Here is an 18,280-nt window from a genome sequence, read left to right on the forward strand (position 1 = left end):
GGAAAGAACATGGGTCATATCACTTACAGGGGTGGGGGGTGTATCTCCAGGTTCTAAAGCAGACAAAGTCTCCATTGCAAAGTAGCTGGAGGACTTCATTATGAAGTGCTACATATTTAGTAAAGTGCAGCCTCCAAAGGGGTTCCATCTGCACCTGGTGAGAGCTAAGACAGCCCCACCTACTTTTCAGAGGCATATTGCCCTAGAGGGCATCGTCAAAGAGGCAGCATGGACCACCTGCCACACTTTTTGCAAGTCATTTTCTCTGGATGCTCGAGGACAGATGCGAAGTTCGGGCAGGCCGTTCTTCTCAACATCTACCACTGAAGACGTGGCTTCACAGGCATGTGAGTTGTTCTTGCTTTTCTGTGATTGTTTTTTTTAAATGTCTTCTGCATAGATTTATTATTGCTTTGTAATCGCCCAGGAGTGTAGAAGAAAGGGCACCGAATGTAGGAGCAAAGGAACATTAGTCAGCATGGTGAGTACTGTACTGCTAGTCAATATTCTCTTTTCCTCCATACAGTCCACCTCCACACACCTGGCAAGTAGCAGGGGTTAACTGGCATACTGTCATAAATTGCCTAATTTACATATCATTTGAACAGCTCTAACTCCAAGCCAAGCCACATACACCTGCAGCTTTCCTATTGACTTTAGATGGACTGGTGAAACAAATGTAGAGATGTAGTTCACACAATACTTCTAAGAGAACCCTGGGATACACAGAAAATGTCTGCGTGGTAGACACATACCTTCCCCCAGCCTTGAAATGCAATGTCCAAACAATTGGGGCTGTGTCGCACTTAACACTTGCAGTATCTGGTTTGAACTAGACCCACGGGCAGATTACATATGCAATGCCAATGTCATCATGGAAAAATAGATTTTTCTTCATTTCTTTTTTGCAATCATGTTTTTATTGCAGTTTAATGTTAATGTTAAAGGATATTTGTACTGCACACTATCACCACCAGAGTGGTCCCCTGGCACTCTGGCGGCTCTGAAAAAGGGAGTGGGGGGGGGTAAGTTAGTGGGAATAAACTGGAAAAGTGCAAGAGAGCAGTGATGTGCTGTTGGCGGGCTTAGCCCGGTAACTCAGTTGGCTGGGCTTGGGGTGTTTTCCGGTCGGTAGTCGTTGTGTGCTGTTGTGCGAGTCTATGTGTGGTTTGTTTTGTTGTTGCAGTGTAGTGATGTTTGTGCAGATTGTTGTGTTGTAGGCTTGTTATTGTGTTTTGTTAGAGTTTGAGAGGTGTATGCAGAGGGGTGAAGTTGTTAGTGGATTGGTTAATTGGCATTGCTGTCTGGAAGCAAGGTCCTAAAATTCTGTATTCTCTCCAGGTGGGGGGAAGCGAGCATCTCTGCGTCTCTGTCCAGATCTGGGACCGTCCGACACTCACAGACCCTTTCACGTGGCATCCACTCATATTCATACATATTAGAACACATTACATCACAAAGTACAATTCACTAAAACTATAAAAAGATATAGTCGTGCTTATATTCTGTACATTTTAGTTATAACAACTTTCATAATGGGGAAAAGGTGGCGAAAGAAAGAAAAAAACATTTATCATAATTTGGGTCATCAGATTGTAGGGCGTCCATGCCAACTTGTGGTATACTTCTTCTATGTCAAAGCATCTTATATATAACCAAAACAAATTTCCTGAAGCACCTTTACTACGTCTAATGCAAGCTCACAACAATGTAAAGGTTCACATATCATGGGGTTTATGATGTGCATTCGGATAGTCCTTTTGCTGCACAAACTCTATGAAGGGAAACCAGGTTTCCAAATATTTCGGCATCTCATTCTTGTTGGCCGAATCAATTTTATCCATAGCCGAACCAAACCATATCCACACCGGCCATTCTCGTATGTCTGGGTCCCATTCTCCTTCCAATTATGGGACAGTGTTAACCTGGTGGCCACTAAGAGATGAAATATGAGCTTGGCTCCCTTACTGGACACATTATAGGTTCCGCCTTGGTCCACATTGCTCAGCAAAATAGGGGATCCAGCGAAGGTCGGTCTTAGTAATCTTCTTAATGTGTGATAAAGCATCTTGCCAATATTGCTGAATAAGTTAACCACCACATGTGAAATAGTGAACACAGAGCCGGCCCACATCGCTAGCAATTTGAGGAGATTGTGGCATTCATATGACATAGCCTTTCAGGGGTGAGATACCATCTGCACATTAATGTATAGCTATTTTCTTTCAGTTGTACACATCTAGAGAATAACCCATCTATCTAGCCCCCTATATCTGTTTTGCCAAAAGAAATGTGGGTAATTGAAGCATCGCCCATTAAGGATCCTGTATAGTGTGGACACTTTGCGTCCCGCAGCATCCACACTGAATAGGTCTTCAAACTTTGTGGTGTCCCTGCTTCCCCCTTTTGTCTCTTTGGGTTTCCCCAGCCAGTGCCTTAACTGTATATATGTAAATCTTGCTAAATCCGAAAGCAAAAATTATTGTTTGCACTCTTGGACTGCCTTCGCCAGACCGCCAGTAAATAGTTGACCGATTTTGTTCAACCCACCTTGCGTGAAGGAGCAAGTCCATTGCGTGAAGGAGCAAGAGTGTTTTTTCTAGGGGAAATACAGGATTTTGGAGCACTGGGGTGAGCAGGGAAGGATATGTAGTTCCATATTTCTTAACAGCCCTGCCCCAGCTCGAAATCGAGGATTTTGTAGCAGGCTCAATCATGCAGGGGTAGCATTTAACCTTCTGGGGGATCCAACGCTAATTATGCATACCCACCCCTAAACCCGCCTTCTCAATGTCCGCCCACTGTTTAGCCCCATCTGATGCAGAGCTCTCTAGAAATGAAGCAAGCTGAGTAGCGTAGTAATAGCTTTCCAGCTCTAGGACCCCAAACCCCAAGTCACTTTCATTGACAACATTGTGTGGCGAGAGACCCTCTGTGTTTTTTTGGCACAAATACATTTGAGAATATGAGTTTGTAGATCGTGTAAAACTTTCTTTGGGATAATCAGAGGGAGAGCCTGTAACGGGTGTAGGAGTCTATGCAGGAGGGACATTTTCACAGCCGTGATTCTCCCGAACTAAGACATTGCATCCTATGACCAACTATTCTATTTTAAAACAATGTAGGGTTTGAGGGGGTGTCCCCCGCAGGTTCCATGGGTTAATATTGACGCAATAAAATAGCACCATTTTTGTATGGCGATATTTCTGCAGGGATATTAACACATGGAACCCATCGTTCTTTGTCACAACCTACTTCTAGCCTTCACACTATAACTAAAGGATAAACTAATAGAAAGTTCCTTCTTCAGGAGAATGGCTCCCTTCTCCTGTTGCCTGGATAGCATCCAAAAATAATGTTCTTTTGCAATAAAAATGCCAGGGGGAATGCCTCCTTCGCCCTGGCTTGCACCCTTCACCGAGCCCTTATACAAGGTTTGCCTCCAAGGAAATGACTTCCTTTCCTGGTGTAGCTCTATACAATTTTCCAATAAAGCCAGGGGGAATGACTCCCTTCCACAGGCCTTTTCAGCACAGCTCCCAGCTTCAGACCAGGAGAATGACTCCCTTCCCCATGCGTCTTTAACACCACTCCTAGTTTGACTCCCTTCTCCTGGTATTGCTTCATACAGTTCACCACAAGGCCAGTGGGAATGACTGCCTTTTACCTGGCGTTCTTATTACAACTCATAGTTTGGTAACAAAACACAAAAATACACTTGCACACCAATCTTATTGGTTGTAAAACAGTGAAAGGTAAGTAGTATAGAATATTTTATCAAAATTTGAGGTGCAGGGGAGAAAGACTCAGCCTTGGTATCTAGGCTGGAGTATACTAGAGAACAAAGAAATCCAAATTATGGAAAGCTGCGTCCCCTACACACTTTCTAGAAGGCTATAAGCCTAAGGGATATTCAACAAGAATTTATAGTGCATAATAAATGAAATTTGTAACCATAGAGCTAAAGTATCCCGCAAGGCCTGAGATTCTATCTCAAGCCAACACTTTGCAAAGAAAACAAAGAATTTGTCAACAGATGGGAACACATCCTTAACAAGTGTTCATTGGACTTGATCTTGCTCACCATAGAGGAATTGTCAAAATCAGTCATAACCTTACAACAGGAAATAGAAGAGGTCTCAGTACAATTGTCGAAACTCAAAACAGAAACAGAACTAAACCAAATCCTGGAGGATACGAATAACAAATTAGAAACATACAAACAGGACATAGAACAACGGAAGATCAGAAAATTTCACCGTGACACCTTGGATTATGCCAGGGACATTGTTTACTCCTGGCAGGAGTTCTATGCAAATAATAGACCGACACCAAGGAGACCACAGAGACCCCAGACCACACCGGGCAGTAACACTGATAGCAGCGAAGTACTAAGTGGGGAAGAGAACGATAGATCTTTGCCCTCAGCGGCATCAACCTCTTCCAATATCCCAGTCACAGATCAGTTTGAAGATCCCAGAACCAGACCAACTCCTGAAATCCAACAACGTCCTTTTTTAGGAAATGGAAAACAAGACGAGGAAACAAGAAAACTACGCCAGAAAAAGAAATAGAAAAACATCTGGTGATCAACATCTCATCGAAACCACTTACTTCGGCACAAATTGAAACACTGAATCTGGGAATTTCCTTATACCAACGACTTCCACCTCCTTCTTTGAAGAAGAAGTTAATTTGTTTAAATTAATACAGAAAGTGGAACTAAATGTATTCTTCCATAATATTGAAGATAACATCCAACCAAAAGACACACCAAGATACCTAGAAATGAAGAACAAGAGCACCTTTCACCCTCTGGTGAATCACCCTCTTATTCATTTGTTCAAGCAAAGAACCGCGAAGGACTTGAAACTTCTTAAATATGTTCCCTCAAAAAAATGCAACATCGCGAAACACCAATTGAAATTGATAAAACAATTAGCTGAAGATTACACCTTGACGCTCATGCAGGCTGACAAAGGTGGAGCCCTTATCTTGATGGACACCTCACTTTATGATGGAGGATGCTTGAAACTTCTGGAAGATGTCCGTACCTATAAACCACTAGACAATGACCCAGTGGTCGGAATCATGTCTATTATCCAAACAACTGTGGACAAAGCTGAGACTATGAGCTGGATCTCTGAGAAAACAGCAGAATACCTTATTCAGAAACATTCCCGTTACTCCGTTATTCTATGGACTCCCAAAAATTCATACAAATCTTAACGATCCACCATTTCGTCCAATAGTCGCAGGGATAGACAGCATTTTTCAACCGCTTGCTATCTACCTGGACACTGCTCTCCAAACATTAGTACAATCCATCAGTACATATCTTAAAGATACTACTCACTTCTTAAGAACTCTACAATCACTACAGTTTGCTGAAGAAAACATACTACTTTTTACAATGGACGTCAACAGCTTATACACTTCCATCCCTCACTCCGAAGGCATTGAAGCAATGGAATCGTTCCTACTGGCACACAGAGAAGTGAATATCCAAAAAGTATTTGCCTTAGAGTTACTACACATCATACTTTACAATAACTTTTTCAGGTACAGTGGACAATATTATCTTCGAATCTCAGGCACATCAATGGGGTCCTCAGGAGCCCCATCCTATGCCAATATTTTCATGTACCACTATGAAAAAATACATGTACTGGACAACTCAACATGGAAGAACAAAATACAAACCTGGCTAAGATATATCAATGATATTTTTGGAATTTGGAGAGGCACGGAAATGGAACTACTGGAGTTTTGGAACTACTTGAATACCCGTAACCCGAGAATTGGATTCACGATTGAAATTGGTAAACCCTCTGTGAACTTCCTCGATGTCACGGTGGAATATAATGGCACACACATGAAAACAATTGTTGTTAGAAAACCCACAGATGTGAATAGTTGTCTACATCATGCAAGCCAAAGACAACCTACCGTACAGTCAGTTGCTACGACTTAAAATTACCTCCGAGACAAATACACTACAGGAGGAATACAATACCACGAAGAGAAGGTTCTTAGATAGAGGATTTCCTCCCGAGATTATTGATAAAGCAATCACACAAACTGAAACCCAGGACAGAAATGTACTACTACAAGGTCAGCAGAAGAGAGAAGACAAAAACCTGATACATACACTCAAATACTCGAGCCAGAGCTTTCAAATTCAAAGAATCATACCCAAGAACTGGAACTTAATCAAATCAGATGATACCTTATCACATTTATTTCCGGAACCACCTATGATGGCTTACAAGCGAGGGAAGAATTTCAGAGATCAATTAATAAGAGCAGAAAGAAGCAAACCAACATCCCAGAGGACCCTAAGCAAACCAAAAACTGGTACTTTTGCCTGTCTACATTGTCAACATTGCAATAACTTGATCAAAGGCGATCATATCCGCCATCCACAAACAGGCAAAAAAATCATGCTGAAACATTTCGCGACATGCGACATGAAGAATGTCATCTATGCCATACGCTGCCCCTGCGGTAAATACTATGTCGGTAAAACTAACAGAAGGGCCAAAGACAGGTGGACGGAACATAAATCATGTATCAGGACACAGAACATCAATCAGACATTTCCGCGACATGAGACATAATGCCTCCCAAATGCGACTAGTCATCTTGGAAGTCCTACATCCATTCAGTAGGGGAGAGAACTTGCCCAAATTATTGGCCCAGAAAGAACTATTCTGGATTAACAAACTAGACGCAATGACTCCTCTACGCCTAAATGAAGATTATTACTTGGGACCATTTTTATAGCCCCGTTGTTACACACAAATTATGATAACAAGAACCTTTCAAATTTTGGATCCTGTAAACTAGCGTCTAAGGTAGACATTTGTGTGAATACCTATAATAACCATCCTAAGATGCTGATAATAGACTGTACACCCAACTGTTTTGGGGTAGACAATTGTATAAAATGACTATTTTTTATTGTACATACATTCATTTTTTTACGCACCATACTGGCTCCACCGTATGTTGGTTCTTCTTCAGTTATAACAATGCCTGTACTCAATATATGACTGATTCACAGACACATCTAGACATTTTACTATATTTGAACAGCAGGGCATTCCAGCCATTAATTAATTGACTGATTGAGCATCAGTGCCCTCTAGTAGCAACACGACAGCAATTGGCAATAAGCAGAATTAGATCTACAGCAGCAGCACAACACTAATGGCAGAACTTCTGCTCTTCCCACTAGTCCTTATTAAATTACCTATGCATACTCCATGTAGACACGTAACAAGTCTGACTTGTACATTTCCTACTGGTCAGCACAAAACATTAACTCAACCATTAGTCAGCATACTGTATGCCTGAGGTCAGGTCTATCTGGACAACATCCGCTCGAGATAATTCTTTACATAACTCAGGCTTAATACGCATTAACACATGACATGACGTTGTCTTTCTTAAAAGAAATATCTTTATTTAGCGTGCAATATTTTCTGACCTTCCAGTCAGCATATTTTATTCTTTTTTCCTTCTAACCTATTTACAAGGCACGTCCTTACTTACAAGTGGGGTCTTATCTAAATTTCATTTGAGATTCTCGTTGAGCCCATATTGATTTGACAAAATGGTCCTTAGAGAGATGATGACGTAGGCGCACATGCGAGTGACATCATCGTTGTGTACGTTGCTCGCGTGTGAGCAATACTCATCATGCTGGCGCTCTCGGCCCCCCATGTTGCGCTTTACCATTATTCAAACTCCAAAAGCCCGACTTTTATAGTCCAAACACCATTTATTATCTAATTTTAATTTTTATAACATTATGTCGCTCGCACGTGCGCGAGTGACGTCATTGCCTACGATGCTGCTCGCGCATGTGCGATTGACGTCACTTTACCCAATTAGGATATATAAACAGTCCCAAGGGAGATGTGGACAGAAAGCTGCGCTTCCTGACCGCATCTCTGCTGAGAATTACCACAGCTATACCCACTCAGTAAGTCTCGCTTTATGGGCTGCTCTTGTGCCCAACAATACTACATCATCATTGTATTCATGCTCCCATTCTCCCCTAGGAGAACGGAGCAAGCTTTGCCCTTATTGAACATGATGAAATCACCAGACCACATCATGTTTCCTCAACTATAGAACCTAGAGGCTATCATCCCGCCCTTACTTCTTAAAGCATTTTTTTTTCTACCTGTTATGAAGAATGATGAGTTTGACCATCTTTTTACTATTTCACATAGGTAACAGATAGGTACTTCCCGTTTGCAATAGTTGACTTTCACCAAATTGAGTGAAGGCATTGTTGTGATTGAATACATGAAGTCTCTCTCACTACCCAAACTTTAGATTTTATCACGTGCGGAATAACTGTGTTGAATTGAAGTCTGTCACTGTTAAAAATATGCATTTTTGGTTAAAAATGGTTTTCCTGAGCAAAATGAAGTCTCTAGTGGCACTTGTGACAGAATGTCCATCTTAACAAGTTTTGTGATCATATAAAAGTTTTTGTTTGAAATCCTGTTAGCTCAATTTACAAGTGATGACATTAGTAAATGTTTGATTAATTTTTGTTTCTATAGATCTTTGTGAAATGTATGTTGAGAACTATGCCTCTGATGAAGAGTATATGAATCTCAAAATGCGTTGGGCCAACTTGAAAACATTAATAAAAAAGGAGAAGACCTTCTTGTTCACTAACCAAAAGGAGTCACTGATTTCATTTTGTGTGAAGAACCTTTATTTATCTATTGCATTTTGAATATCTAGGTTACAAATTTCATTTATTATGCACTATAAATTCTTGTTGAATATCCCTTAGGCTTATAGCCTTCTAGAAAGTGTGCAGGGGACGTGAACTCATAGTGTGGTAGCAGGAGAATGACTCCTTTCTGCTGGTAGGGTTTGGTACAGTTTTTTCTCACTGCTTTCAGCTTGATGTACACTTTGCCACTTTGGTTTGCTGTTAGCAAGCTTCCAAATCTTGTTGGGGTCTCAGACCCTTCTCTTTTGGTCAGTGGTTCTCTCTTTGCCACTGTGACTAGGAAGATTTCCCATAATACTCTCAGTATCGGCTTGCGGGTCCCAGAACCTTCTCTGGTGGTCAGTGGTTTTCTCTTTCCCACTGTGATGAGGAAGATTTCCTCTTACGCTCGCAATATTCGTTTGCAGGTCCCAAAGCCTTTTTTGCTGCTCAGTGGTTTTCCCCTTCCCACTGTGACGAGGAAGATTTCCTCTTATACTCTCAGTATTTGTTTTTAGGTCCTAGTTTATTTTAAAATGTTTTTATTGGCATTTATATAGTAGCAGTTATACAAGTATCAAGTGTGTCATGTTTTGCCATATATTTCCATGCATATACAATGCCTTGTAGTTAACAACCAAATAACACAGTAACAACCAAAAAAACTTTCTTCACTTATCGGGCAACATACAGTATTATGCATCTCTGCTTTCCTTGCAGGTGAGTAGGGGTTTACATTTGTGTCAAACACTACCTTCTGTTGGGGAGGAACACCCTGATCAGCACCCTCCATATGTTGTTTTCCACGGTACCATGGTTTAAACGTCATAGGGAAAACCTGTTTGCATTCATGGTTTTTAAATCCATAATTTACAACAAATTATATAGTATAAATTCATTACCCAAAAGAAATACACACAGATAAAACAGTAAGTCCAAATAATTCTAATCACATAAGTCAACATCACTAGAGTTCAACGCCATTAAACGCTGTAGTTCATTTTGAATTAATGCAATGAATACATAGAATTTGATCATAAAAGAGTCATTAGAATTGGTCATACACTTTTGCCATAGAGATTCCCTTGCCAAATAAGTTGGACCAACATTATTTAAACCCAGATGGACAATCCTCAGAGTTTCAAAAAAGTAGCAATGTATGACTAGGTGTTTTAAAGTTTCAGGCTGTTTTTCATTTAGACAAAATCTGCTTTAGACAGACCGAGTAATCGCCCAATGTTGAACACATTCTAAAGTATGAAACTGGTTCAATCTAAACCTCATGTACGTGTGTCGGATCTTGTCACATGGAAAGCAAAGAATATATCTTAATCTGGCCATACGTTTATGGGTATGTCTCGCATATTCTGTATAAAGACGATAAGTACCAATGTCGTCCACTGTTAAGCACCAATCGTAATCATACAGTTTCCTTTTCGAGTAGGCCGGGTGTTGCCGGAGATCATCCCTGGTTATACCAATTATTACCAGAATCTCTTCCATCATTTCTTGAAACTTGATCAGCTGGGATTGGCATTGTTAATCATTTGGGCAAATTCTGAGTATAAAGAATTCAGGGGTGGATTTAGCATCTTAGAGTAGGAATTAAGTTGTCTCCATTGAAAACGGGCCACAAGACTAGATATCCCCAGCTCAGACCGAATACAAGAGTTAGGAATGGAGTTAGCTAGACCCAATACCTGTTTCCATATCACACCCTGTAGGCAATTCAGGTGCAATGTAATGTCAAGAAGACAAAGGTCCAGACCATACAGAAGCACTGCTTCCACCTTATACAAATAGAACTGCATTAGTGGAGCAAGGGAGAACTTAAAGGATAGTTCCGGGACTTTTTTTTTATTGTCCCTACGGTTCGGCCATGTGTTTTTAAGCATAAATCGGTAGATCGTAGAAAACTTTCCTATGGACCATACCCAACTTTTCGTCCATTAACGCACTCGAAATCAGCCGCCATTTTCTGATAATCCTCTCACTTGCCGCATCGCCCTGGCTCACCTGCTTTTGCGGCACTAAATCAAATCCCCCGCCCCTGAAACAGACTTTATCAAAACATTCATATTCCCCGCCTCTATCCGTGACGTGACTGAGCTGCGTAGGCAAACGCGCCCAGGCGTCTTCTACGCGACTCCACACAGAACCCGGAAATCAACACAGATGAGCTCACACAACACAGCGCGCCACAATCGGGAATATGAAACTGTACTTTTAAATTAAACTTCAAGATTGTAAATTTGGTAAAGTACATTTATTTGACATCAAATGTTTTGAGAATATTCAGCGATTTTCATTTTTATTTGCTCACGTTCCAAAAAGTTCGTTTTGAGGCACGCGATGTTCCTTTGCTGTACACAGGGTCTTAGATCATCTCACAATACAGCGCCACAATTCGGAATATGAAACTGTGGTTTAAAAGCAAACAGCAAGATTGTACATTTGGCAAGGTACATTTATTCGACATCAAATGTTTAGAGAATATTCTGGGATTTGCATTTTTCTTTGCTCTCGATCCAAAATAGTTTGTCTTGAGGCAAGCGATGTTCGTGTGCAGTACACAGGGTGTTGGTTTACGATAAAATAAGCTCTTCGGTCGCACTGATAATCGCATGGCTGTTCCAACAACGAGGCACTAGGCCACCACAACGGTCTGTATGTTGCATCTAGCCGTTAGTACCGCGTAAGGGCATACTTGTACTTGGCGATCGTCCCATAAAATGGTCAGGGTGGTAACGTTGTTCACGCGGAGAAGCAACTGGCGGTTAAAAAAACCATCCGCCGGTGTCTGGTACTCGTGACACATGCAGTAATGCATGATGTACCTGTTTCAAAAACATAAAAAATGAAATTAGTCTCACCATCAGATCTTTATTAAAATTATTCATTTTATATATTAGGTCGGGAAATTATTTCATAGCTAGGACAGTGCAACTGGGTATTATACATCAAGGGGTGGCTGTAGGATACTGAGACAGTCCCCCAGTGCAGGGGTTGACAGGGAGGCAGTGCAGGTGGAGAGTGGAAGGGCCCAGGACCGAGGTCGCAGACAGTGGACCAGTTGTAGCAGGGGAGAGGGAGAGAGAAAGCAGAAGCAAAGAGGAAGGTTTTGAGGTGCTTCCGTAAAAGGAGATGGTTCTCCTCAAGATAGTGCGCGGTACAAAACAATATGCCACATAGAACGAACAAGTACAACTTAACCCGTCTTTAAAGCTACTGTATAGTAATTAAATTGCGGTATAAACTCATCTAAAGAGTTACTTACATTATATTTGCATTTTCCATTGTGTCTGTGCGTAGGGCAGCCCCGAAATACCACTCCTTCTATGCCGACGTTATTTCTTCTAATGAACGAACATGAAATGGCTTCATTATCGTTTCTTACGTTATTGCCCCACACCCCCAAAAAGAAGTCTTTCGGGATGGTCCCGGCCTGTCAAGGTCAAATAACAATACAACCTTATACTGAGTCGTGGGCCATTCCGGCACCCGAGCAAAAAATCAAAGCAGCTGACCTTCACTTTGAACGAGCGCACATTCCTATTTAGCTACATTCAGTGTAAGGCCATCTCACAGGACTTGAAATTTACACTCCATTTTTGCATTTTGTCTGCGTGCGTTGCAGCCCCAGAGAACCATAAATACGGAGACATTCTATATTTTTTGAAAAATGATTTATAATACTGTTTGGTTTAATTTAATGCGCAGATGAACAAGGTTGGATAGACACATTGCATGTACACTGAGCAATCACTTTAATTTACACATTACATAGATACACATATTCAATGGGCCTGCGACATGAGGAGACTCGAGAGAACAGACAATCAAATTACAATAATTTAAACCGTGATGTGTATTTCTCAATGAGCTCTTCTTTAGGTGGACATGGAACAGAGGCAATGTTGGGTGGCAATGCAGTTGTCCCCTGCACAGGTTCGTTCACAACTCCATTTATGTGCCTATCTAGGACGTCAACAATAAGTCTCTCAATAAACTCATATTGCATATCCTCAAACACTGGTTTGATCACCCATTGTTTACTTCTTTTAGTGAAGGCCTTATTGTAGCGAAGCGTCCCTAAAGTTCCGGTCGTCCTACTTTGTTGACGTCCAATATTATGGTTATGTGCCAAGACCGCTAGAAGAGTCCGATTTATCATGCCCTCCATGCCAAAATGCAATCGTTTTGGCCTGTACTTTAGGCACATATTGTGGAACACCTCCAAATCTCCTGTGTGGCAGAATTCCGTGAGTCCCCTCAAATCTCTTGTTATAGTTTTATCAAATACAATCTTTTCAATGGCTTTGTGAGTGGGTGATGAAGGAATCAACCACTTCTTCTTCCGTGCCTCCTCTGTGGACAAATGGCCATGTTCACAATTGTGGAAATGTTGGTTTGTGTTCCAACGGTGAACGTTTATACAGTGTAGCATTACTGACCGCCATTTTTCCAGTAGAATTTCCAACGATCCTCCACATGTTTTTGAGCTCCACCAAAGATGGTTGCTGATTGACTTGGACCACTGTGAAATACCTTGCGTTTCTTTTTTTTTACCTGCAGCAGACATTTTTTTATTGATTGTTTTTGCAAGATGCCAAACGTCAAATTGGTGATTTATATTTTTGTACTCTTCTCTCATTGTCTTGCCAATTGAAACGTGTCTGTCCGTGGCTATCAGGTCGATCACCATTCCCCGCGATTGTAGTTCTTGCAATGATGCTACAAAGCCAACTTTCTCCATGGCCACTGAGGATGTACTTTGTGACACCTGCACGACCACCGAACTCACAATTTTCTTACTTTCCATGTCCTGAAAGTGGTAGGTGCAGTACTTGGCTGAAAATCCTGGGCTGTCGCACTGTCCATCACCGGCTAGCCTGAACCGTTTGCCCGCGAATGTACTATCAATAGACATTTTTTCCATTCTCCAAGCTTCGCTAATGGCTGGAAATAGATAATCGGTTTGGTATTTGTAGAACTGAGTTTTCGCAATGAAATGGATTCCCACAAACTGAAAGAAAGACTCTAACTTTTTAAAACTTGAACCACTAAAAAGTGCAGCCGCTGCACAAAGTAGATTGCCTGCTGGCAGTTGCCCCAGCATGGGTTGTGCAGACCATGAGAAAGGATGATATTTTGTACAGGTGGCATGTATTTTAAGGTTAGTGCCTCGAATTGCACGAGTCACATTAATCAATGGCTCCCCACATACTTCCCCACCAACCGAATGCCCACATTTCATCCGAATAATAATATCAATCAAACAACTATCGAATACAATGAATTTGGCCTCTTTCCTTATACTGTCACTCTGCATCCCAGCTGGTTCGGCCTGTAACGTTGAGGACATGTCACTCACATGAAAGGTAGAATCTATGATATCGTCTTCCGCTATGTTCAGTGATATTGATGGTGTTTCATTGTCGTCCACTTCATTCTCTTCCATTGCAACATCTGTTCCTTCTCCAGCGATGGGTGAATAAGACAATTTCTTCAACTTTCTCGCGGTCTTAGTTTTTGCGGGTGTGGATTCTGTGAACTGATCTCCGACTACATCCGAACTACCAGGAGGACATTCACTATCAATGGCTGGATGTGGTATAGCTCCGTTGTCAATCACTTCATATTCTTCCCATTGGCACGATGCATCTCCAGTCTCAAGTCCCTGCCAAAAGGTTTGACAAGCAACATCTCTCGTTCGCTTCACTGTCTGTGTAGATCTAGTTCGTACACCCACTCGCAACTAGAGGACAGATTGGAAAAGGGATGTTCAGTTTAAACACAACTTACAGTATTGAACTATTAACAGTGAAAAACAACATAATATAGTGACCAGGACACTAACCTTCTTTTGCTTTCTTTTCTTTGAAACTTTCTTGCCTCAAACTTCAACATCAGGACGCTGTTGCTCCGACTCGTGTGTGCATGTCTCCACTTCCTCTTGAGCTGCAACGACTATATTTTCATGATAAGCACATCCATCACGCACTGACGCTCCATCGACTCCCTGAAACATAGAACTTTCATTAGTATGTATAATAATATCGAAAACACAAAATGTACTTGGGGACCAATACCCACGTACATCTCAATAGCAAAACACGAATGAACGCTTTGTGTAGAACATTCAAACGACAATTATTCACGCATTGTTGATCTAGTTAGATGGAACTGTCAAGATCCATACCTCGGGCTCCTCATAGACTTCCATTGATGATATTATTGAAGATGATGCTTCGGTGACTCCCTGAAACACAGTAATTGCATTAGTATGGTTTTCTATTTTGATAAAAAGAACAGAAACTTTGTGCAGGCGTCAACGGCTCATCTAAATAGACCTGCACAAATGATCAGTTGTCTAAAATAAATAATGGATATGTAAATATGATTCGATTTGCTCGATCGTTGGAAGTGTCACCACCCAGAGATCTGCATCAACTACTAGGGGTGATGTTCTTGTAGAAGAAGGTCCGTCATCTCCCTGAAACATAGTACTTGCGTTAATAAAAAAGGAAGTATAGCGGATGTAATCACGTCATATGATTTCGATTGATCGAACTGTCAGTATCCATACCTCGAAATGCATAAGAACATCAAGGGACGATGTAACTGCGGTGCACACTTCTGCAAGCTGTTGCGCCGACCCGTAACTGCGTGCTCCCCCTTCTTCTTGGACTAATGCTCCATCGACTCCCTGAAACGTAGGACTTTCATTAGTAATGAACACAATATTGAAAAAAGAAGACACATAGGAGGGCGACGACAGAAGGACATATCAATGGCTAAAAACGAAAGAAACATTGTGTGTAACAATCACGCTACAAGAATGCAAGATCTGATGATCTCCATCGATGGAACTGTCCGGAAACGTACCTCGAGCATCTGAGTGACATCAACGGTTGTCGTCAATACGTTGGACTCCTCAGCATCTCCCTGAAAGACAGTACTTGCATTATTTTGGATAACAATAATTATAACTGAAAACAAAGACTAGAGGACGAGTACAAGGGTGTACCATTAGGTAAAATAATTACACGATAAATTAAAACTATTGATTTACATGCCTAAAAAAAGTCAGTGGCAGAATAGCCAAGTAAGATTACCCGATAGGCGCTTGAAGTGGCTGATGACTGCAATAACGACACGGATGGAGAATCTTCCGCCTTCATATTGAGTGGATACATAAATGGGAAAATTATTGTTAGCTAATGCTACACACTACCGCAAGGCCGAGAGATAAATACGTAAACTTGACTCACCAGTGGAGGGATGTGGACGAATAGAGTGGGAATAGCGTTTGAGAGCAATTTTCGCCTCGCTCGCGGTGTGTTCTTCTTTATTAGCAATGATGTGGAGTACATGTCTGAGCTAAAGTGCCTGCTGCAGATGCGGTATCGATCACCCCTCTTGTCCGCAAAGACTTCTAGGACTCTACTTTCAAGCTCAGACGGTGGATATCCTCAATATCGGACCCATTCTCTTATCTGATCTATTGTCTTAGGGAAAACATGCATTATAGTACCTTCAGATTTATTATGGGTCTTCGAAGGGCAACCGCCAATGGAACAGGCAGGCATTGTGGAAAGTTCTGAAAAGTAAAGATCAACAATTCTCTATGAATACCAATGTAAACTCAGAACATGTGACTAGTTCCTTGCATGTACTATCTTGAACAAAAAGAAATTGGACGCAAAATGATTACGGTACATGGCCTTACCTTGACGAACAAACAGTTAGATGCAGGGATCAGAGTACTTTCTTGTCGTACAACAGGGAGCAGTTCACCGGTTGCAAACTGAGGAGTTTCCTCGGAGTGGTCACGGAAGTTCACAGAGACGAAGAGCAGATAACCAGCACCTTCACGGGTTGACTAGCAAAGCGCAAAGAAGTGCTCATTAGAAATATGAAGTGGGTTATAAAGAATTCGAAACAGGGGTGTGTTTGTGAATGAATGACGTCTATATGTCGTGGCATTATGCGGATTGCAGGGGGCCGTCCAGCGTGAGGGGGGATGCTTGGCAGGAGACACGGGGTCTGGAGGTAGACATGGGAACAACAACCCATGCTCTATAGACCACTTTGAAGTGTACATGGTCTTTGGCACCTCTTGGCCTTTATCGCTCCCTGACAGCTCCACTTGGCAGCACAAGTACCCCGGTGCGAACTGCCTTTGATAGGGCGGGGGGTGGATTGGGGCGCTGGTCGTGCAGACAAGACTCGTTTGCTGCAGGGCCTCACCAAGGAGAGGCCATCTAACTGCATGTAAGAGGCAGGCTGCAGGATCTAGTACATGGAAGGCAGGGGGGTGACTTTATAAATACCTCACCCTCCCAGGAGAATATATGGGTGCAAAGGTTATGTGGATTGAAGGTGGGCGGCCAGCGTGAGGGAGGATGCTGGCCGGAGACATGTGGTGTGACAAGACAAGGCACAGGAAGACTATTCAATGGAGACACACTAGATTCATTTAAAAAATGAAAACAACCATTGTTAAAATATATGTTGGGTTTTATTTTAGATCTTAATTTCAATTGAACATAAATAATAAACATTACACATTGTAAAGTTCCGGTTGCAGCACATCCAGGGAAAATCCGCGTTATTGTCCACTGTCGCTTGGGAAATGTTGTCTAATGGCAAGTACCGCACAGGCAGGTATTACTCTCCGAACGCGGTGTCCGAGCCTCCCGTGAAGCCACCAAGTGAAGCAACGATAGGCCACCAGCCTGTACCACCTGTGAAAATGAAAGATGCAAACTGTATTAAAATGACAAAACTTTCTTATCATTCTGCTTTGAAAAAAATTCTATCTAGAAAATGCACAATATGGACCCAATTTACATGCATTCGAATGATATGTAGATGTAATTTTATATGTGGGAGACGACCATGACATAGTAGTGGCATCACTGACATCACAACCAGAGTATACTTACTCGTTACTCGGATTACGCGGACGAACAGTGCCGCGAAGTTCGTGCATAAGCACCATCATCATCCTCAACACGGTCCGTGAGAGGCAGGCTTCCCCGAACTCTGGCAGCTCGGTGATGCATTGCGGACTTGGCTCGCCTTCCGAAATGTAGGCCAAGCACCCGGAATTTTCACGGCAGCAGCAGTTCTCCTCCTCAGTTGGCATTAGCTCGCACCGATTGCACGTGCACCAGGTGGAGACGCCGTCCATGCGACATGGTCCAGGCTCTTCATCCGTTGACTGGTCCTCCCAACTGCCGTCCGAATCCCCATCGTTTTCGCGTGCTTGCCTTTCCAGTAGTTCTTCCTCGGTGTACTCGGGCTCGTACATATACGGCATTATTGTAGCCATTGTGTGGTAAAGAAAGTAAAATAATTTACAGAGATGGCACAGGTGTTCACAAGGCCTAGAAGTGGCGAAGGTAGCTGACCAGAGCACAGAAACGAGTCCCAGAATACTCAAAGTAACACAGAGAGAATAATGGAATCGAAAATCTGCTGCTGTGTGTTGTGAAACGGTGTGTTTATACTTATTGAGGAAAGAGGCGT

The 18,280-nt window shown here is 42.0% G+C and overlaps 1 protein-coding gene across 1 annotated transcript in view; it reads left to right on the top strand.

The window, feature by feature from the left end:
- WWC2 (WW and C2 domain containing 2) overlaps positions 1-18,280 on the top strand; it is a 2,565,136-nt gene that overhangs the window by 1,162,561 nt on the left and 1,384,295 nt on the right. The window lies entirely within an intron of this gene.

The sequence above is a fragment of the Ambystoma mexicanum genome, chromosome 6q (assembly GCF_040938575.1).
Source record: "Ambystoma mexicanum isolate Mex_15411 chromosome 6q, UKY_AmexF1_1, whole genome shotgun sequence".
NCBI lineage: Eukaryota > Metazoa > Chordata > Amphibia > Caudata > Ambystomatidae > Ambystoma > Ambystoma mexicanum.